This window comes from Venturia canescens, chromosome 6 (assembly GCF_019457755.1).
Source record: "Venturia canescens isolate UGA chromosome 6, ASM1945775v1, whole genome shotgun sequence".
Classification (NCBI taxonomy): domain Eukaryota; kingdom Metazoa; phylum Arthropoda; class Insecta; order Hymenoptera; family Ichneumonidae; genus Venturia; species Venturia canescens.
The window spans coordinates 8,681,106-8,703,992 of NC_057426.1; the positions used below are offsets into that span (position 1 = coordinate 8,681,106).

A 22,887-nucleotide genomic window follows, 5' to 3' on the forward strand; every position below is an offset into this window, starting at 1 on the left:
ATGGAAAGACGAAAATATCTGAATGGTCCCAAGCACACGAGAGTGTAATTATTTATAAACGTCAAGCCGATAAGGGCGACGATGACGTTGTGCTTTTACTTAGAGCCGTGGTTGGTTCTCAAACGGTGTTTTCACGAGGCAGAATCTCAAATGAGATGAAAATGGATGGGAATATTTTTTGGAAGCTTGGTGAAAGTGATGACGATGATTTTCACGAGAAATCCTCTAATCCTCTAATGAAAGTGATGGAAGTCTAACGCGGGGAGTCCCCCAACGAGGCTGACTGGTGAGTTTCATATCCTGCGGGATCACACCTCGTTATTTGGCCTGAGATATCTTATCGAGATTCCTGATCAAGAGATAACGATCCGAGAGAGTCAGTGGACGAAAGGCCGGAGGCGTAAATCGATTGACGTCATTGAGGGTTATCTTTGGCAAGTTTCCCCGTGTGTATTTCGTCGACGATGAAGGAAAGTTTTCACTCACCCCAAGCTCGCTCGTTAGAAGGTTGACATTTACGAGGGCGCATCATTGAAGGATCGATAAAGATCCTGAGCTCGAATATTTCTCGATTGAATCTTAGAGGAGGGCAGCAGCCTCGAGCTGTATATCGAGGAGCGTAACACAGAGACTGGTCGAACAGTTTAGGGGTTGTTTTTGAATGCAGTACGTGAATTAATTAACAAGGAGGATCTAGTCACCAGGAAATCTGACGTGACTGGTGTTCGTGGTTCTAGCTTAAGGGGGAGGAGGGCGAGAGAGAGCTGCGTCACCGTGTTCCAACGACGAGGTCGTTGGAAGGTTGCTGGTATAATCACCGCCTCTGGCACACATCTACCATCAAGCGTCTCCTGGATAATTAATAATAGGCTTTGTCTGCAGGAGTCTGAAACTTCGCAAACTGCTTACGGATGCTGGAATTGCTTCCTTCAAAACCCATAATCCACTCAAAATAATTCCTTTATGTGTACGCATAATGCGTACGTATTATTTATGCATGATGAGTCGAGCTGTGCTGGGGTTGCGGCGAGTGTGTTCCTCGCTACCCCGGCTGAGATCCCGTTTGAAAGGAATTTCGAAGCATTAAGAAACCGCGTACTCATACTTGTCTTCTTATTAAACTGCTAATAGTCGTGACAGTTGAAGCCTCAGAGGTCATCAACATAAAATGTCAATTATGTGACTGTAATGATGACACGGGACGATCTATCAAGCGCGACGTATAATAGCGTTCCATGGGAATTCATTTTCCAACGTGCTTCATTCGCTTCTGACTGTGACGATGGAAATTTAGTGAGTAGTTCAATAGAATCGACAGCGTAATTTTATTTTCGAGTCTATTTCGCTGGAGGTTCCTCAACAGGAATTTCAAAGGCGACTGACAATGAGATCCGAGATCAAATGCGTGTAGTGATGACTTCTGGATGCGAGACGCGCGTTTAGTGGATACACGGAGAGACTTTTATCCGAAAAATTAGTATGTTTTTATAATAACGTCGGACCATATCGATGTTATAATAATAACCGATACAGAGTGTGTGTCAAATAATGCAAACGTTTGGGGAACCATTAGCGCAGTCCATGATAAATAAAAAATTGACACCGAACGAATTTTCATTAAAAACATAGTCAATCGTGAAATGATTTGATGACCATTTAGGAGATAATGCGGCAATCGTTTCTCTGTGCTCCGCGAAAAATTGAATAGTTTCATATTTTCCTTTTTTGGTCACTGAATTTTGCTCAATAACAGCAAAATTCATGAGGTGTTGCGGGCATAAACACGCGAAAATTAACTAGTGGCAAACAGTTCAATTTCAAGCAGTCGCTCCCTTTATGAGCGGACCTTGTGTTCGCGAATGTTTTAAATTTTTGTATTATTTAAACGTCCGAACGAAGTAAATTTTTGTCGAAAAGAAGATTTACTTCTCCTCTCGGACGGTGCGCCTCAACAATACAAAAACTTTAGACATTCCGCCAGTTTGTCCAGCCCAATTCACCAATTTTCAACATTTCAACAAAGCCACGAGTGACGTTCAGACATCGATACATCGTTCGATGTACGAATGTCACAGACCCAAATTTTGCCTACACTCTACAATTTTACGTACTAAAATTTGAGACAACTCCCCTCGGCATCAAAATTACCATGTACACTTTGATGAAATATAACAAAATAGCGATAAAGACCAACGCTGCTACATGAAATAGGAAAAATTTCTATCTATTCATCCCAAATATTCGTATAAAAGTCTCTACGTTTAATGAGAAAAGTCTGAAGAAACCGCGGCGATGTGATCGAGTGAGGTAAAGTTTGAAAGCCATGCGGGTTTACATATCGAAAGACAACTCGTCCAGCAAGACTCATATCAGTAGGAGAATCTAATAGTTGACATTGCACGTATTAGATTACCGATATCGAGCACCAGTCCGGATGGGAGTGTAGGATTTGATTGGAGAACGGTAGCACGAATGCACTGTGGGTGATTCGAAGGCAGCATCGAGCCAAGCAGTGCTTTTTCAGCTCTCTTCGCACACTGATGAAGCGGACGTGCTAGGGGTAGAAAAAAAGCATGGTGGACCCTCATAGTTCGTTTATTCGCTTAGCAGGCGAGGATGCTTGGGGTGTGGTACAGGTTTTGGGGGCTATCGAATGAACAGGCTCGTTATAAAGGGTCGTTTTAACACCTGTGCAACGATATCTGGTCACGATTCTCGGCACACATTTATCCAATGTCCTTGAAGCTCGTGCGTGGGTGCCCATAACTGCGGTCCTCTGTGTGTTTCCTTGCCTGTGCTAAAGTTGCCATCACCATTGGGACAACGTTCTAGCATCGTGAATCCCCCTCGCGCCAGCAGCAACGCATATCACATCGAAATTCTCCCTCCCGGTACACGTTTACGGGCTGCCTCGTACGGCACAAACCCAACTCGAGTCCCAGACAACTGTTCCGTAATTGGATCGTGCACTGCCGGGATTTCGGAAACACCCAAACTGCCGAATATACACCGTGGTGGCGGGCTCTCTGCATCAAGCTGCCCGCCGGCTTTTCCGTCTACCTTCTCCCTTTTTCCTCTATGAATGCGCGCTGCTCCCGCGCCCGTGTGAGTGTAGCGAGCACGTACAAGCTTTAGCACTCACAAAAGCCTGTGGCCGAGCGAGCTGTTGACTCTTACAGCCTCGCGGCTCCCCCGCTCCTCGACGGGGGAATCAAATCTACCACTCGTGTTTATACTTCTTCAGCGGCCTGACAAAAGGCTGCCCACGCGGTTTGCTCCGCAGTTGGCACTAGTGCACCGCCGTTTTCCTCCTCGTCGCTTTTCAACATCTGGAACTTGCCTCGCGACAATAACATCGCCGCTTCACCGATGAAACCTCATTTCCAAATAGTTTATTACACCAAACGAGAAACCACCAATTTTTCACTCCCAAGCTCCTCTCGACTCGTGTTGACAAATCGTATCCGTCAAGCTCGTATACGAGCTTCGGAACGTTTATCTCCGACTTCTCGTATCGCGAGTACGATCGCTCTCGAAATGGGAACACGCCGCGAATACAGAGCCGTTCACTGTTCAACCTTTTTTTTAATCCTCCGCGCCCTCATATCCGTGTAAACTCTCAAATATTAGCTCACTCGTGCTGGGCCTTTGACCTCATGGACAGACGCCTAGAACAGCGCATAAGGAGACCGATTGTCCGAGCCACCAACCAATTTCTCCTCAAACCTTTCCGAAGCTATTTTTGATAAAGTTTTTTCTCGCTCTTCTTACGCTTCGAGTGGTCGAGTTTTTTCAATGTTTCTTTTGACCCACGAGCGTCGTCGTAATTTCCGTGAAAACGCAGCACACGTCGATTGATTTTATTCGGATCGTTCAATCCTTTCTTCTCCAATCTTCGTGCGTACGACGATACACCGAATATTATATCATGATCACCGGAATTATAATCGTCCACTCGATTTCCCCTGTGCGTTGCAACGTGATTAATTATGAGCACTATCATTAGCACCGACATAACGGCATGCGATGTATTTCATGTATTTCATATGCTCCCTATGTGCGCTCGCACACGTCGCTGTATATCCGTGTGTATATTGAAGTTTCACAATCATCTACTCGATCCTCTAGATTAATTGAGAAACGCTCGTAAATCAGTGCAGCGTTTGCGAAACTGCCGCAAGCTCGATTGTGTTCGAAGTCGTTTAAAACATTCGTTAACCCTTTGCAGCAACGTTCGGGATCGCATTTTTTCACGAGTTTACGTTTTTCTCTTCGCAGGGAATTAGGATCGTTTATTTTGAATTGTATAGCCGGTGGCTCGAGATAATAATTCGTCGGCTGAATAGTTTCGTCGTGGAAGAGCTTCTAAGCAAACTTCCATGTGATTTTCGTTGGAAATATTGAGATAATTAATTAACGGAAGTTTTGGAACGTTCGTGCTCCCGGCGCCTTGAAATTTTGGCAGAAAAGCAAGAATTCAGGTCGGAATATTTTTAAAAAAATTTTCTCAGAATAAAATAAAATTCGAGTACATTTTTCAACGCTCGAAATGAGAAGATTCTTTAGGTACGGTACGGTCTTTCCGATGTTTTTGGGCGGATCGAAACTCACGAGCCGAGCCATTCGTCATAGATCAAACGACGCGATGACAGCTCGACGTCGCGATGAGGGAAATCCGACGAGCCCGCTCTTTCGTCAACGCTTATCGACAGCTGCTGTTGTGGCTATGCCTATGATCTCTTACTCACGTTTTATAACAGTCTATGTACACACTAAATATACACACTTTGGTTGCGCCCTCGCTTTCACTCCCGTTACACCCAAGAAATCATTCTAACTGAAGCTAAATTATCGTCAATTACAGCCTCGATTCTGGGACCCCTGATCGAGCGCACATTGCCAGTGGCAACTGAAATCCTATCCGGAATCCTCGTTTCTTCGGAAATGGACGTTTTCGAGTGCGAGCAGAAAAAACGAACCCCTTCATTTTCAATTAGATTTCCGGATGATCTGTGACGTCATTATTTTTCAAACGATCATTCAAAAACGCTGTTAGAAAAGTGAGTGAAAAGAATATTTGACATTTGCCAGCGATATTGAGCTCTCGAGGCTCTAAAGCTTTCAAAAAAATTCAAAATCGAAGATCGTTCGGAGCTACGAGTTTTTCCAAGTGGATTTGTTCCGGCTAGCGAGATGAATGAAGTTCCAGTTGAAACCCACCGCGAATAGGATCGTGCAAAAATAGCAGAATTGGCCGATTGTGCAGCATCTCACAATTGTTTTTTTCCTCTCCTACCGACAAATGTCTCTTTGAGGAGGGAAGTCAGGCGGACATTAAAGAGTAAAAACGTGAGGTTTGTTGGCCAGGCGGTTAGTTCCACGTTCTCGAACTTGTCCCCTCTCATGCTCTTCCTCTCTTTTTCATTCTCCTCGCTTTCCGAGCGGGCACTTAAATCCTCGTATAACTTGCTCGCTTCTGAGAAGGTGTTCATGGAGTCGGCTGCGCGGCGGCGGCGGCACACAGGATAGCACAGAGCTTTAGTTTATTTTCTCACCTATAATGCTCGCTCTGTGGATCTTTAGAGAATATTCGAACTTTTCCCCCTCGGTGCAATCGCTGGCGGTAAATCGCGAGCGTTATAAACATTTATCCAAACATGAATCTTCTTCTTGGGTGCTTCTCGGTACGCGGATTGCACAGCACCGGAGTGAATCGCGGGGCGTCAAACATCTCGAAAACATGGACACAATCATGGGAGTTTGAGCGACAAACGTTCGAGTTGTGCTGTTCGATGTTGAGGTCATAATAAGGTACTCGAAGCTCGTGAACTCTCGCTGCCTCATTGACCAAAAGCCAGAAGTCTCTTAAATGCCATTTGCAACGAAGTTATAACTCTAGCGGTCATAGAATCCCACGAAGAGCTCATAAATTCGTGGATAGGAGATATGACTTTACTTCTGGAGGTTATACCCTTGAGGAGAGATTGCCGACGCTCTAATAACCCTTTTCACCTTCGTCCCAGCAGAATTCGAATAATAACTTTCGTCCAACATAGCGTATTAGCAAAATATCTACCATCGCAATTTTTTTCAATCTTTCATTCCGTCCCAACGTGACTTCCCTCCGCCTCGTCTTTTTATTCTGTAACTCGCATTATTCCTCTCTTCTTATTTGGGCTTGCTCAGTACACCTTCGAACATTTCGTGGCATCATTTACGATGCAATTTCACGCACGTTCGGACCCATTCGTGACGGAGATCTTTCTACCTTCGTCCTCCAAATTACCGCAGCTCCGCCGATGTGGGTTTGAAGGGTAGACAGGGCTCATTTTCATCGCTGGCAATACATACGTCCACTTCTATTGTGCTAATTTCAACAATGTACACGAGCCAGCGTACAAATTGTGGAGAACAACCTTGGAAAGTCAGAATCTTGATTAGAGGCGGACCGATAATTGTTAAATGAGTAGTTTACGCATGGGAGTGATGACAGTCCGAGTCACTACTGCGTGGAAGGCTCGAAACAAACGGGAAGTTTTGTAACGATGAAGGAATCGATGGAATTCCATCGAAGAAACGTCCATTTAGAAGCTTTTATCTCGATTGCTCGTGTCTCGAGTAAAAAATCATCGCGTTACGTTTTACATTTTGAAGAGATCGTCGCGAGCACTCAGAAAAACATTCGATCCATAAAAGCGCGATAACGAGAGGAGGAAAAAAATGGAAGCGCGATAGAGGAACACAAATGGGCTGTTGTAAGCGTTAGTGTGTCGGCGCTCGACTCCTCGCGAGCGCATGTACTCATAAAAAGAGAGAGAGAAAGAAAAACAGCCGACTGACTCAAGACGCGATTCTCGGAAGCTCCATTGAAGTAATCCCGTTTAGCAGAAGGACGAATCGAGAGCAATTTAACGCTAATAAACCTTACTATGTAACCAGATTCGTTAGGCTCGCGCCATTTTCCCTCTCGCTGTACATTCTCTCGCGATTGTTCCCTCAACGTTGCATGGATTATCGATCTGCCAGGGAGAAACGCGCGTTGATAACAAGCTCGTTACGTATTTGAGATTGGACACGTCGAAGCCCATTATCTCGCCAAAAATTTAGCCAACCGACCTCAAAGAAAATCAACTCGACTTATTCGAGCGGTGGACAAATTTAAAAATGGATGTTGTGCAAATTACGCAGTTTCGAAAGCACGAGACTTCACGAAGCTCGAATCATCTGGGGCAAGCGTAATTGAATTAAAAAATTGCAATTTTAAGAAGAAGAAGCGGAAAGACTCGGAGCAGATGAGAACGATCGAAATTCGAAGAGAATCGAATAAATTTGAGTAAAAAAGGTCAAAGTTTGAAATATTTCAGGTCCGTAATTAGGATTTCAAATTCGATTAATTCGAATATTTCACACGAATCGAAAAAATGAAACAAATGTATCTAGTTTTGGGAGGGAGGAAAAGGGAATTTGGAGAAAAACACTACTTAAAATGATACGAAAAAGTTGAGCGTAGTTACAAATAAAATGAGACAGAAAGCAACAAGCTCCCGTCATGCTCGAATGAAATGAATTAGAACGCGGAACCCAAACAATGCTGGCTAGTTGTTCTGTGCCATTTGCTGGCTGTTGCTCGTGCTCAGACAGCAAATTGAGCGGCGCCTTATTCTCCTCGTTTTTTCTTTATGTTTTTTTTTCCATTATTATTATTCTTTTTTCTTTTTTTTTAGGTCAATTACCCGAGTCCCCGTACGGTCCGGGAGTCATTCACATTTTTCTTGGAAAATGGTGAATGAGCGGCGACGAGCTCGCGAGGCGAATGAACGTAACGATTCAAGGCTGCTTGCAAAAAGTAATACTAATAATAGACTGAAAACAAAAAACAACTGTCAATTGGCGCAAAACAGATGTCTCCGGGGTGGAAGGAGGAAGATAAAAAAGAAAACGGAGCGATGAAATATCGCTCGAATTGACAGTGAAACGAATGAGAGCTTCAGTTATTTGTTCGCAATGACCTACACGACGATTTGGAATTTCTAATAAAAACTATTCCGAGTAGATTCCAAATTAATATAAAAACGCCTGAATAAATAAAAAATTTTGAATGAAAGATTGAATATTAACGGAAAATACTAAAAACGAAAAGATCGAATTGGTCGCAATAGAAATCGAGCTGCAAACATGTTTTTTATTCCTCCTAGAGTATCGGGAAAAAATCAGGCCCTCGATAGGATCGTTAGAAATGAAGCAAACCATTTGTCGAAGCGTGCACCATTTTTCTCCACCCCCAGCGTGCGCACGCCCTCGAGAAAGTGTGGTCCGTATTAAGAGCAACTGCCCCATTTGTCATTGCATCGTGACAATGCTCTCCCGTGGCTATGTCCTTGGAGGTAAAAGTCCTGGCACGTTGTGGTGTAGTCCACGGGGAATATGTGGAGGGCAAAAAAAGCGAATAGTCACGTCTGGCCAATGCCACAGGCTCGCGTTTGTGTGTCTGTGCGGTATTACATTGTGATACGATGCAGTGATCTAAGGATATTTGTAAGACACATTTATACGCATCAGGAGCATGTTGGTCATCTATACCAATTTTTTGACTCATCCTCTTTGGACGATGAAATATTTCTCGGCTGGACATTCCACAATTTATCTTACCTAAGCTAGAAATGAAAGAAAAAACAAGAAGACGCATATGTGAAATCGATTTGAAGGCTCTTCGTTGTTTCGTGCTTCGTCATCAAGGGAATTTCGCTCCGGAGAATGCGCTTTTTCTTTCATTTTCAATCTCATCCTCTAAATAATGGAACGCGCAAGATAAAAAAATGTTTTCGGCTCTGATCCCTGAATTAGGAGTGCATCTGTGTCGAATTTGTCTGAAATGAGCTCAAGAGATTAGCCCGGGAAGAGAGTGTCTCTTTTGAATTCGGTAGCTCGCATGTAACATATGATTTATTTAACTGTCACTAATTAGAAGTAAAATTCTCGAAGGATAATTAATTCAAAGTTCAGCGAGGAGGAGGAGGGGAAGGGTAGAGATGAAAAAAGCTAATATCCATCGAGGATGAAACTCGGTGATTTTTCGTCGAGGATTAATGATCGGCTGGTTGGTAGAGAGCGTCGAGCAACGAGTTTAACGTCATCTGCCTCGTCTCGTCATCGTGTCCGAAGTTCTATCTCGAGACGGCTCAACGATCTCTTCTTCCTCTTTCTCCTCTCGTTCCTCCTCCTCCTCCTTAACCCACCACAGATTCTCGCGCTCCTCTCTCCCGTCTGTCACGAAGTCTGGTGTAGCTGGGAGAAAATACGTGAACGTGTGTTGGCGCAAACTCACCCTGAATGCGTAACAAACGATGTGCCACGTCACGGCTAACTCCTCGAGGAGAGCCTAGCGTGAAATTGTCCACGCTCGATGATCACGACTCGGATAACCCACCACCCTGTGTTGCCATTATCGCAAAAGCCAAACCGAACAAGCTTCGAGTTTCGAATTATTCATGGTTGCCCTAAACCGTCCGCCCGTTATACTTGAGGTTATGCGCTGCACCAAAGTTTTCGGCTCAATGTATAACCCCATTGGCCACACTTGCCAGCCAAATCGTAATGAGGTGATAATGGAACGACGTCCAACCGCACTTCGATCGGCAACCACTCCTTTCATGATAAAGCGTTTTCCTCTACTTTCCAAGCGGATGACACTTGAAAATTCAAAGAATTTATGTGATTGGTACTTCGACTTTGGAAGGACACGGATCACTGACTCGAATCACCTATTTCATGGTACTCTCATCGCCAGCAACAAATTTTAGTATCCGAGTTAAATGAGACAGTAAAAACGTTCTATGATCATGAGCCCTTAAAGTTTTGACGTTGTAACCCGATAGTATAGTCTTATGAAAAACATTTTGTAATTTTTTCTTATTGAATCCTTACCTGATGGGCTAGAGCAGTCAGTAACTAGTGCAAGACTATGGAGAGTGGTGTTGTCACCTGAAATGTTTATTTCAAAAAAGGTGATCTTTAGATCACGAAGATACACGAAGAAAACGAGGCCAAAAATTCTAGAGAAAAGTACTAAGAATTTAGTATCTCTGGGACAGTATATACGTACTGGATTGCAGCATTGGAAGAGCAAAAATAAGAATTGTTCTATCCACCATAGTAAAAAGACCAACATCCATACCTTTTATTCAAACGACTCAAGAATCTTTTTCTCTATAAATATAGTAAAAAATGTTTCCAGTCACTTGAAATGTTTATATTGTAAAGTATGCTCGGGCAACCTTGAAAAATAACATTATGTATAGTAAAATGTGACACGAATTCGGTGTATATTCGTGAATTTATCATGGAATTTACTATACTGACAGTCAAAATTTGTGATTTACAATACATTTTCATTTATCAGTAAGTGCTAGTCTGACACGATGAATAACACTCGAAAACAAAACGAAATATAGTTCTCGCACGTGCATCACTTTTTGCTATCCACATAAAGCTGTTTAGAATTAAAGGGACGAGAAATTGAAAAATTCAAAAAATACCGTGCTGTTTGTAATCGGAGGCTAAATACTTTGAAAATTCTTGAAAAATAAAATATTCCTCACTATCCAAATGGAAACCGTTTTCTCCGTGTACGACTGGGAAGCAGTTGATTGCAGTTAGAACCCATTTCGATGGGCTGTTGAAAATCCAACGAGGCATCGAAGATTTATGAGAATGTAGTGAAAAACTTCTAGTTTCATAATGATCGGATGAACTTTTCCGATCCTGGATGACTTTCCATGGAAGTTCTCATCGCCTGATGAGCCAGATCGCTGCAATAACTGCCACAGAGAATTTGCAGCAGATGAATAGTCGAAGTGACTTTTATGAAATGGAAGGTGATATCTAATGAGCGATGTGAGTGAAAGTGCGAGTACAACGAATCCAAGTGGTAGCAGCAATTTCCAGTTATCTCGTTCGCTTGTATTCATTGGGAAGGAGCTGCTTTGGGGTAAGAGGCAATTCGGTCTCACGAAAATTAGCTTCGTTAGAAGGTTGCCAGACCCTTTACCGTCGTCGTGAAACAGCGGTCACAGTCTCCCGCAACGCCGTACACTCTTTCGTCTCTTATGAGTCCGTCATTCACCGAGACTTGTTGTGGCTGGGTGAACTGTGCTGGAAAACGTTTAATAGCCCACGGAATGATGATTGGAGTGGTTTGCAGACAAAAAAAAAGAGTGAGGTTTCGTGTTGGTGCGTGGGCGTCGCTGTCTCGAGTTGGAAAACAGACGGATCCCTGATGCAACGACGCTGCGATCTCGAGGTTCGTGGATGCTTATCGTCACGATGATTTTTATGGGTTCCGGAATAAAGAAGAATTCCATAATCGTGCGAGGACCGTTACAATATTCAATTGGCCTACATTTGGACATGCGAAGTTCTTGACCAGAGCCTACCTGCAGGGGCTTCGGGATCAAGTTGCCCTAAGTCTGTGGGCAATTGATAGAAACCAGTCCCTCAAAGAGGTGCGGGACCAGGTTGACTTTTTTCGTCTCTTGTGCTATTCATTGGTGGATAGTTCGAGTTTTCGGTGAGGATGACTCGACAGAGCCGCTGGATCGGCTAACCCTTCAGCTAAAACCTTTTTTCCAGAGGCTACGTCACGGCATGGCACAGCTTATAAAACTGGTTCCACTGTTGCAGAAACCCTTTTCCTTTTACTCTTATTCCTCGACGACAAGAAGCCGAGGGGCGAGATGGACACTTTACGGGGACAACGAAGAAGCCCAAAGTGGTCCTCGAACCGCGGAAAGTCACGTTCGCACGCAGGCTCATCGTGATTGATACACAAAGTTGCTCGCGAGTTTGATCATGATTGATGAATGAAAGAAGCGACGAAGAAGTAGCCGCGTCATTGGCCGCGACCTTCGTAATTACCATACGTCGGTGGTTGATCCAGTAAAGTCTTGTATATCGCTCAAGGTCATTATTCATTATTCAACGTCACATGAAAAAATGTATTACAATTGCAAAAAGAAGATCCCTTGGGGTCGCTTCGTCGGGGCAGCAGCAGCAGCAGCAGCCGTTAACGTGATCAGAGTCCGGGTCAGATTCGGTCTCATCCGTTTTCACCTCCGTAACATCGATTTGAAATTTTATCGAGTCTCAACATCGAGGAACACTTTTGGCCACGTTACCACCCACGCAATATCATTTTTAAACTCATTGGCTTTCCATCCAAACCGGGATTGCTTGTTTTCGTTTTCCGTTATTTAAGATCCTTCGCACATACGCGTGGCCTCGTCGGTGGCCTGGTTAATCCTCGGACTCGCTATCGCCTCAGACGTTTCTTAAATTCGCACATGCGGATTCGCTAAAAGCCAGATGCGGAGCCGAGCTTTCCCGTTGAATGATGGCTCGTGTCCAACCACGATTTTTATGACCTTCGTACCCCCGGAGAAACAAACTGTTGTTGCGCGTACAATTTAGTTGGACCGCGACCGTGCAGATTGGGATCTGACATTCTGTAATGCTGAGTTGATTCGTCCTTGGGAAGTCGCAGGGACCTGGAACAGCTGGAAAGTGGGATTGTGTTGTTTAAACTTTCGCCATTGTTGTAAACATAAGTTTTCATATCGATGACGAAGTGACAACGCTCCACGACTTTCTTTGTCCATTTATTCGAACTGGACTAAAACTCGTGTCGGTACACAGATGCCATTAGTGTTTGCACCAACGCTGGCGCAATCGAGCGCCACATTTTTCTTTTCCTCGGCTCTCGATTGACGTGTGCAAATATATGTGAACACACGATAGCAAGTAAGAGCGTTCAGGATGCATTTGTTTACGCAAATGATCAGCGCAAACTCATAAATATAAGCGGACAATTAACACTTCGAGTGTGGACAAACTGTGCGCCTGCAGTTGCTGCTTTCACTGGGAAATGCGTTTGGCTCGTCGGCTGGCAACGTACCGGTTCTTCCAAAAATCCTTTCCACGGAGTCCGCACTCGTGGAAAGATTCGACCACGAGGTTCTGGAGAGAAAATCCATTTCATACTTTTTCCTCGACGGATCATTGATGGGGCTCAGGAAACTGGTTCCCGTCGTTCCAGGAAGTTCTCTCATTGACACGAAACTCTTCATCATCCCATCAACGAGAGTTCGCCGATGCCACGATCAACTAATGCCACGAACCTCGTAGCTGACTTTTGAGAAAAACTGTAGTTTTTCTGTGGAGCCAGGTAAGAAGAAGAAGAAGAAGAAGGTGGAACTTGTGGCTGCTCAAGTTCTTGGTGTTGGAAAGACATCATATTCTTGAACGAGCGGGAGTCAAACGCCTGGAAGTCTTGCCAGCACGAGGAGGATGACGACGCCGACGACGGCGATGCTGTTGGCGGGGCATAACGTCGTCTCGACAGTTAGCGGGTCTACAGTCTGCGCAAACATCTCCTTGGTCTCCTACTGGTCTTGGAGCACCAACACACCATCACCATCACCGGAACAGCAGGCTTCGCACGCGAGCTGACTCATCGAGCTCGTGTTACACGTCCTTCATTCCATTTCCCATTCCCGTTTCGCTGCACTTTCGTCTCCCTCCGAGCTTCCAGACTCCGACATCGCCAGCACGTACCCCTTTCACACTCGTAAAACTCTTTAGCCTGCGTTCTTAAATGCAAGAGGCGTCAATTCGCTCGAAAACTCCGAGGAGCCGGGACGGGCCAATCGGGAAGAGCCTTTTACCGAGGGGAACTGTCAGAGATGACATAAGCTGGATCCTGGTTGACCGTTTGGCCTGGAGCTGCTCGATTCGAGAGTCTCAGATGGGAGGTCATTTTTTGCTTTTCCAAACAGTGCTTCTGGGCAGCTCTACTGGACTCGGGGCCACGCTCTCGTGGAGAGTACACTGGAGGTTTGTGCACTTCCAATCGTCACTGGCATGTCTGCAGCTGGCATTGGAAGCCACACGAAATGACGACACCCCTGAGAACGAAGGACACTTTCTCGTCCCATCAAATCCGTCTATTCCTGCCCTTCGAAAATGGAGCATCCTCAAAGAGCAATTTTTAAGCGAATTCAAACATATTTGCAAGACCAAAAATAGTCGTATCTGGGTTATTGCCATGAAAATCGAGTTGAACGTCCACAGGGACGTGGCGGACTCGAGTGTGCTCGTACACACACGTACACACAGTCGATGCATTATTATTCGATTCTCCGGGGGTACCGACCGATAATAAAAGTAAATAAAAAAGAGGGGAAAGGAGAGGAATAAGCACGAGCTTAGTTGTAGCCGATGCGCTCTTTGTGAAATCGAACGGGGATTGTCAGCGCGACACCTTTTGCATACGCAGAATGCACAGGTCGATTTTTTTATGTATGTATATGTATGTTGTTTTTTTTTCTCGTTGGTACGAAAGCTCGAGGGGCTCGACACGTTCGCATCGTTGGTCGGGGCCAATGCTCTCGCGACATTATTATGCGAGCTCACGGGGGTATTTGCCCGATAAAGAAATTGGTTGCGTCAATATTTTCATGTATTTTTTTTGTTTTACGTTTTTTTTCGCTTCCTCTCAGGGCTACGTGTCGTGCTCTCGAGTATTCGGTGCATTTCTTTATCTTGCGTGATTCATCGCTCGATATGGATGAGGACGAAAATTCATTTTGGATTAGATTTTTTTATTTCTTCGTTAATACGATCGATCGTGTTGAAACGTCGAGAAATAATCGTTCAACATCGTTTCTACGAAATACACTTATTTCAAAGCGTTCCAAGCACAAACGTATGAATTATTTTCTGGCTCTCACAATCTTTTATTTTAGTTGATCCGACGATGAGTCAGAATGCCGCGCGACCTATAAATCGGCTTGTACGACTTTTCTTCGATAAATATTAAAGAGATCGAAATGCTTTGGCATTTGCATTTTTCGTTGTACGAGCGCATTACCATCGATGATAATCATCGCACGAGGTGCCAAAAAAACGATTACCAACTACCTCGAAGGAACGTACATTTTTAAACCTCATTTTCAATTGAAATAAGATTCTAAAGATGTTCGTTATTTTTCGAGTTCGATAAGCTGCATTGCAAAATACGTCCGCGAGCATTGCAACAAGCAAATATTGAGAAAAAAATTATATAAAAAGTGGGTTAACGATGTTGACTGTTGATTGACGCCTCGCGTTCGTTGTACACACATCGAGACACTTTTGTTCTCACTAATGAGCTCACTCTCCTCGAATAACATTCACATCCTTCTTTCTCTCCCGCTCTTACTTCCAATGCCATTTTACAATATGTGGAATTAACCGTTTCACGTTTGCCGATACCGAGGCACAAATTAACGCTTCTTGCTGGTTAACGAGATTTAAACATCTTTGCAAATCATCATCCTCCTCTCCAACTTATTTCCACTCTTTTGCCTCGCTCATCCATTTTTTTCTCGTCATTCCCAAAAAAGAATGACCTTCCGGTCTACAATATATATTTGCCACAGTTTAACACTTCAATTTCAATCAACCTTTTGATTAATTACTGCAAAAAGCAGACTCACTCGTTCCTTGAAATTTGATCTGTTGCATGCGATCTCATTTTTTTGAGCCAAGCATTTCCGCATATAATTTCAACTGATTACACTCACTGGAGCTCTTGGGATCGGAAATGTCCGAATTTAAAAGTCGCTAAACCTTCGCGTATCCCGTCTCCATTTAGCACTCAATTCTGTCGCATTTTCGATGACGTTTCTCATGTTTGTCCAGTGATGCAAAGTGGCAAAGAAGAGGAACAAAGGATGTGATCTACATCGAGCTCTGCATCATCGGTCATGCGGCAACACCAGCACGAGGAATCTCGTGTAAATTATAAAATGTATACGATGAATATCATCAGGAAAAATTCCACGAGCACCTCCAAAGGTTGGCTCGATTCACACGATTAAAAGCCTGTCTCATTGAGGTTACTTGTGAACAAATTTTAAGGCGAAATTTTTTTTAATTTCGTGAAATAAAAAAATGTCGAGTACCCGAATGAGTTTCACGAGTGGAGCGTCTGGTTATCAATTTTCTTGACCTATAAATCGACAGCTGACTAATTCAATGAATGCACAAAAAATCTCGTCGCCGTCGTGTATCCCCATCGACAGCAAGGAGCTGCTGGAAAGAGCGCGAATACTAAAAGAGCTTTAACTGTTTCTCTCGAGAGTCGGCCGGACGCGATGCGCGCATATGGCTACATCGTAAAACCGACGATTAAAAGCTGAGTGTCGCGATTATATAAAAACGTTGAAGGAAGTCGCGTACATCGGGACGCGAGATCGAGCTGGCACACGGAGGAAGCTCAAAAAAGTTTAATACGATTTGAGGTTAGAAAAAACCTCGCGGGAGGGTGAATCTTCGCTAATTAACCGAAAGTACACGCGCGGTTCCCTGCTACACTTTGATTACTCGGTATATATTTAATTATCTTTATGGTGCACTCGAGAACTCTGATTACGCGTAATATCACGTTGCAAAAGCTAAGCATGTAATCTCGTAGCCGAGGCGAGCGAGGAGGGCGGGACACTTTTGTCCGTCTATTTTGTTCTCTCGGGCTTACGACGTTGTGCCTGGAAACTTGTGGACCGCGCCTAATGTCGTACTAACAAGCTAAGGAAAGCCTTTTCTCGAGCGAAAGGCATCATTAGAGTCGATTTTGCTGAGTTCTTATGCCCCGTATACAGGCCATTTCAAAAATGACTACTGAAGTAAATACGGAGCGTGGAATCCTGAAGAGAAAAGTCCTTAGACATTTTTTTCTAAAATCCACGCTCAAAGAGATATTAAATTATTAGTTAATGACCAGTCCGGTGAGTCGATAAGAATACGTGGGCGTGGCGAGCGCGTTACGCTCCCGTCGGAGCTCATCGGCTCGCCGGAGTTGGGGGGGGGGGGGGGGGCGCACTTCCCCCACCCTGGGTACTTGCTGATCATCGCGTCCAATTGGCAGTGAGCGATTGATTCGCGTATCTCGAGAACGGTGCGTCGGAGAGAAAAACGTCCAAGAACTTTTCGCTTCAGAATCGCGCAGTCCGATTAACCTCCGAGCCCGGGGGGACAAAATTTTTGAAAAATATTTATCCCCAGGTCTGCGTATGTGGTAAACGTCGGAAACGAACTCGTCGTCGTTTCATCGTCGCCCGATCAATCAGTCGCTGGGCTTTCTCGGCAATAGGCAAAGTTTGAATTTGAAAAAGACGTCGCGAGGCCGCACTCTTGTTTTTCTCTCAACCAATTTCTCGGACCATGCGCACATCGAATTTATTACAGTGATTTAAACTTTCTCGGACTTGTTCGAGTTGCTGGTGGTGCCTCCTCCCCGAGCCATCCTAACCTATGTATTATATCTCCGCCATAAAGATATTACGGATACGTGAACGACGAAACTTTTCTTCCACACGCAGCTGGAGGCCACTGCGAGAGCTGGCAAATGGATGGGAGACACATCGGTGGACTTTAGAGACTAAGCAGTCGTGCGAGGACATCCCTTACTTTATTATTCATTCGAGTTTTTCTTTTCGCTCGCTGAACTTAAACGTCATTCCGAAAATTCGCGATCTCACAATAATGCTGAAAAAAAAAATATATATTTTTCGAATGCAGCTCAATCACGAACGCGAGCGCAAATCGATCGAGGTTTTTTCGAGTTTCGAGCGAGCTCGAATTCACCAAGATTTTCCAACCCCTTCCGCAGCGAGGGGCTTCTAAACGAGCGATTGTGAAGGATCAATCGAGCCGATGAGGAATGAAGGTGCATCGCCATTTATCCATCTAACGACTCGAGAATACGAATGATACAGGTGTGTACATAAAATCTACGTACGTGTTTCCTTTCGACACCGCTCCGTGGAAACGTACGTAAAAAAATGTATACACGATTAAAAAAAGAAAAAAGAATAACAAAAAGATAAAAAATGCACAGTGCAAATGAACTGCAGTGCTGAGTCATCGTGCGAGGCTCCCAAAGGAGCAAGAAACGCATTAGAGCGTGATGCTTGTGCATGTGTCATGACAGGTACGTAATTGAAATGAGTCTGTGACGTGGCAGTGAAGAAATTACCCTGCGAAGCATCCTCTCCCTCTCTCTACGATTTGAATTATTTTCTAGACCGTTGTTCTTTTGTGATTGCTACGCTAAGATAATAAAATGTGCAATTCTCGTTTTCGCTGTGATGGAAGAAAAAAACTACGAAATACAAAGTTTTACGAAAAGTTAACCCGACTTTTGAATTCGTTGAAATTGGAAGATAACTGCTTGAATATTTAGCGTTGCTCTTCAACCGTGTTGGAAGCAAGATCGATTCAAGCATTTTGCATCCATTTTTGTACTGATCCTCGTGAAATAATAAAAGCCGTTGAATAAAGTCAATGCGATTGCGACACGAGTTCCAGGAGCAATCTAAGTGAAACGAATCACATAGCAATTGAAATAATGTTATAGAATTGATTACGGAGAATAGAGAAGTCATAAAAGACATGCGGGTCATCCAAAGGTCGTTTTGACGTTTGGCCTCGAAGCGTCAGTAACTCAAACAATTGTAATCGTCCGTGTGGGCATTTCGAGTCGATTTTCTGTACGTTTTCCACCCGAGTTCATCATTTCTCATTCGAGGTTCATGGAGGTCACGCGGGAAGAATACGCTGCGTGTAATGGAACCTGGAATCATGTTGTCTCATGTTCATCGACCCGCATCCTCGGGCAGAAGTGTGGAGTGAGACAAACTCATATCGAAGGATCTGCGCTGCTCTTTTTTGAGGTTTTTTTTTCATTTGCTGCCGAGAATGGGAGTAATTATATTGTTAGCGTCATCGCGAGACATGGATCCTTTTCTTGTTGCGGTTTGCGCTCGGCCAGAAAGTCGAGCCAGTCGATCGACTCCGGGGAATCGAGTCAAGGTTTTTCGTCACTCTTCGCGATCCTCTCGACGTCCCCGATTTTTTGCTCGTTTCCTCTTGCTTTTCAGAATACCTCAAACATCCGTAATCAAGCGAAAAATTAAATCTGAAAATTCAGACTTTATAAAACAATAAATTCGCTCTCAACGAATCGCAAGCTCGAATTTAGCTCCTTAAATCTTTTAATATTCATCGCTTGAAATAACGTTATTGCTCTATTTATTTAATCTCCATGTTAATTCGTGGAGAACAGAGCATGTATACAAAGGAAATAAAAACGATTCGAGTTTGGAAGAAATGATTCATCGAGGCTGCTGGTCCGAGTAGCAAAGTCACGCGAAGCCTTTAGTGCGCAATGTTCGCGCAATCAGGAATCTTATTACCCGTTTTATTCGTCCCTCCTGGTATATTCGTTAAGTAACACGAGAGTTACTCATATGTAATACATTTAATATGCTCTACCGTGGCTAATTCGCTTTTAACCACTGATATTTTATCGGTACGTAACACGCGGATAGTATTCATCTTCGTGCTTCTTCAATTAATCGTTTAGCTCGAATATCTTATTTTTAAGGCTCGGATAATGAGACTTTTTGATTACTTGGGCTCGATCGCATTTGAAAATGTTCTGTTTCGAAGGATCGAAAGGTTCGAGAGCTTTCCGAAGTTCGGAGACGACGAAAAGTACGAAAAAACAAATATTTTCGCGTGAAAAGGAAATCGTTTCATTGACAAATTACGCAATTCAGGCGCGGAAAGCTTGCGTTCAGTTTCCCCATTTTTTGACGATGTTGTGTACGTTTGTGTGTGTGTGTGCTCACTTTGATACGCTTAGCAACAAATTGAAAGTTACGTCACAGAGGTGTAAAACGCTCTGGATTTACGAGAGCGAAATATGACGAAACTCAGCGAGCGTAAAGTAATATAACTTTCCGGCAATTGCGGCAACGCTGAAACTCAAAGTTTCACGGTGGCTCTCACCGTGCATATAATCTCAAGTTGCGTGCACCGTATCGATTAATAATAAACAAAATATAAAAGAGCGTCTGATAAGAGTAAAAAGAGAAATACATCGCGATAGCGAATTCGCTTTTATTATTAAGCTCGTTCGTTATAATTATAATAATGGAAAGTAGAAAATGAAATGACTGAGAATATTAAAATCAACTCGAGGTTTATAGTAAATAAGAATGTGAATTATTTATCAGCCGTGGACGTTTACGATCGCGCCACGTTTTTTTATCGATTCGAGCAGCCTTCTCCCTCCCTCCATAAAAGAGGAACGCTTTAATTCTTTATTCGCCAATTTATCTCAACAGACAATTTTTAATATTACATAATTTATTATAATTCACTCGTTCGTTCGTTTAAACATTTTTCTCTTCAATTATTTTCTATCGAGGAGGAAGAGATGCAGAGGGAGAGAGAGAGAGAGGGAGAGAGATAAAAAGAGGGAGGTTAATTCCGCGATCCGGTTCAGGGGGCAGCCTCGGTGCTCGCGTCGGAAAACAAGGCCTGCTCGCTCTGCTTGCCTGATCTCGTACAGGCTGCCCTCAGCTGGGATCACCGGCAAGCAGTACCTCCAACTCACTGACCCTCGATCATCGACCCACCATTTATTTTACAACTGTTTCTTCGATTTGTCCGTAAAACAACACGATTCCTTTGTACTCGTTGCGAACTTGACCTCTCTTTCAATCCGTTGAATCAGACTTTCGAAAAGTCCGAGATTGATAGCGCACTAACGAGAGGTAAATTCAAAAAATTACATTTTTCAGGTTTGCCACGATATTCGAACGACGAACCGACCGTTTCGACAGTAGGATGGTTTAACGCTGGATGATTCCGGTCACTTTTTCATCCTCACTCGGTCGAGAAGGTTCGAAGGTGAGCGCGTGTCAAGGTCGGGGTCATCGCGTCGAGTTTCCTAGCGGCTCGTCGCGCCAGGAAACTCTATCAATTTTATTCGAGGACTCTCGGAGACGAGAGCTCCACGAATTTGTTTGTTTTCCATTATCCTCAATGTGTTTTTATCTCAAGTGCGTGCTCGCCGGGAAAAAGTTCAAGGTTAAGGTACCGCGAGTATCAGAAATCGGTGTACCGATATCAACCGTTCGGCACATATCCACACGTCCGTGACGCATGTCATTTAAATATCCATGGCACAAGCCGCGCAGCCCAGAAGAGAAGAAAAACAAGGCGAATGAACCCGCCGCTCGTCCTTCTCGCGGACATTATACCGATTTTTTCTTCCTCCTTCTCTCTCCCCGCCTCGTTCTCTTTGCTTTTTTCCTCCGTCTCCTTTTCTCCCTTTCTTTCTTTCTTTGCGTTTCAACAATTTCTTTGGAACCTTTTCCCCCTTTTTTTTGGCTTCGTGATCCGGTCGCAGCAGTCGGTTCGAACAAAAATAATGACTGCAGCACGATGCAACCTTGTACCTACCGTAGTATACCATCATGTCGGCCACATATAGTATTCATGCCCTCTTTTCGGTCTCCCCCCTCCCCCCATCCCGGCGAACAACATCTTCCATTTTTTCTCCGATTCCTTTTACCCTCAGCCCTCCCCCCATTCGCTGCTTTCGAGGCACCCAGAATTTCACGATTCCCGTCGTATTCTCCTCGTTTCCTATCTTACCGATCTCCCGTTTTCTACCTGCTTCCATCTCCGATCTCTACGAGTCGTTGCTCTCGTACAACGGATTCTTTTAATTGACATTGGATGTACGTTTGAACCGCGATGGCAGAAACGATCGGAGCTTTTGGATCGAGACATGCTCGATTGGAGTGATGAATTCTCGTAGATTTTTTATTGGCCAGTCGTCGGATTGAAACTCGATTCTATGTGATGCTCGAAATATTATAAATTTGTGAAAGTCACCAGAATCAATAGTCGGTAGGATATTTAACTGAAAATTCACAAAATTCATCGTTCAAAGTTCGCTCAAAGCTAACGTGCACTTTCGTCAAAATTTATTGCAATTAGTTGAACGTCGAGAGAAAATGCAATTGAAGAAACGTCCATTGACGATCGAGCCTGCTCGGCAGTGAGTCATAAAAGCGAGTTGTTCCGAGTAATAGTAGGAGTACGACGAACGAGAGGTATTGCTATTCAAAGTGAGATAGAAGAAGAGGGAAAGAGGCCGAAAGGTGGGGACAGCGGGAAGACAGGTCAAACGGTGTCAACTCCGGTATTTAACAACATATGTACGAAGCAGCGGTCTCTTGACTCGTGTCAAGGGCCTCGGTCCGGTGAAGCGAGGAAAAGGAGGGGGCCTCATCATTAGTCCGGATAATGAGTTTATTGGAGAGAAGGCAGCCGGTGTCAGTTACTAGGATCATTCGTTTTAGACATCGACTATGTTCAGCATAAATGAATCGCATTGAATCTAGGCGATCCTAAACACGCTGAAAAAGTCATTAATTCGAGTATTTTGTTTCGTGAGATTGATCCGGCTAGACGGGAAATTTTCAGAGTTCAGAAAGTTGCAAGGAAAAGGATATACGATTTTTTCAATCAGTAATTTTCGTCTTCTCTCGTATTGAAACCATCGAATTCGAACGAAGCAAATAAAGAAAATTAAATCATCAGAAAAATTGTCCTCCTCCGTGATCAATATCGATCGAAAAATCATGCCCTTAAAAACCAATGCGAAATGACTCCACCGAGAATCCTAGAGGAAGCAACAAAAAACTTGAATTCTCACGAGCCCGAAGTATTTATTATCAACAAATTAAAAAGAAAAACAATATTCCCATAAGTTTTTATTCGCACTCGCAGTGTCTCTGATAATAAGTTGTACGGTCAATCTGTGGAAGGTTCGTGAGCATCGTGGAATATATTATTCGTGTACGTGTTTGGTTTAACTGACGATCGTGGAGGATGAAAACGAGAAGACGATGAGCGTCCTTAGGGTGGGGGTAAAAAAAGAGACAGTAGTGAAAAACATAGGAGCGGAACTGGTTTCGCAGCGTACAGTCC

General features: G+C 43.9%; 1 protein-coding gene across 1 annotated transcript in view; it reads left to right on the forward strand.

The window, feature by feature from the left end:
- Positions 1-215: 215 nt before the first annotated feature.
- LOC122411965 (uncharacterized) overlaps positions 216-22,887 on the forward strand; it is a 46,765-nt gene continuing 24,093 nt past the window's right edge. The window contains exon 1 of the mRNA XM_043421119.1: positions 216-286. The gene's annotated coding sequence lies outside the window, so the exon portion shown is untranslated. The remainder of the gene's footprint in view (positions 287-22,887) is intronic.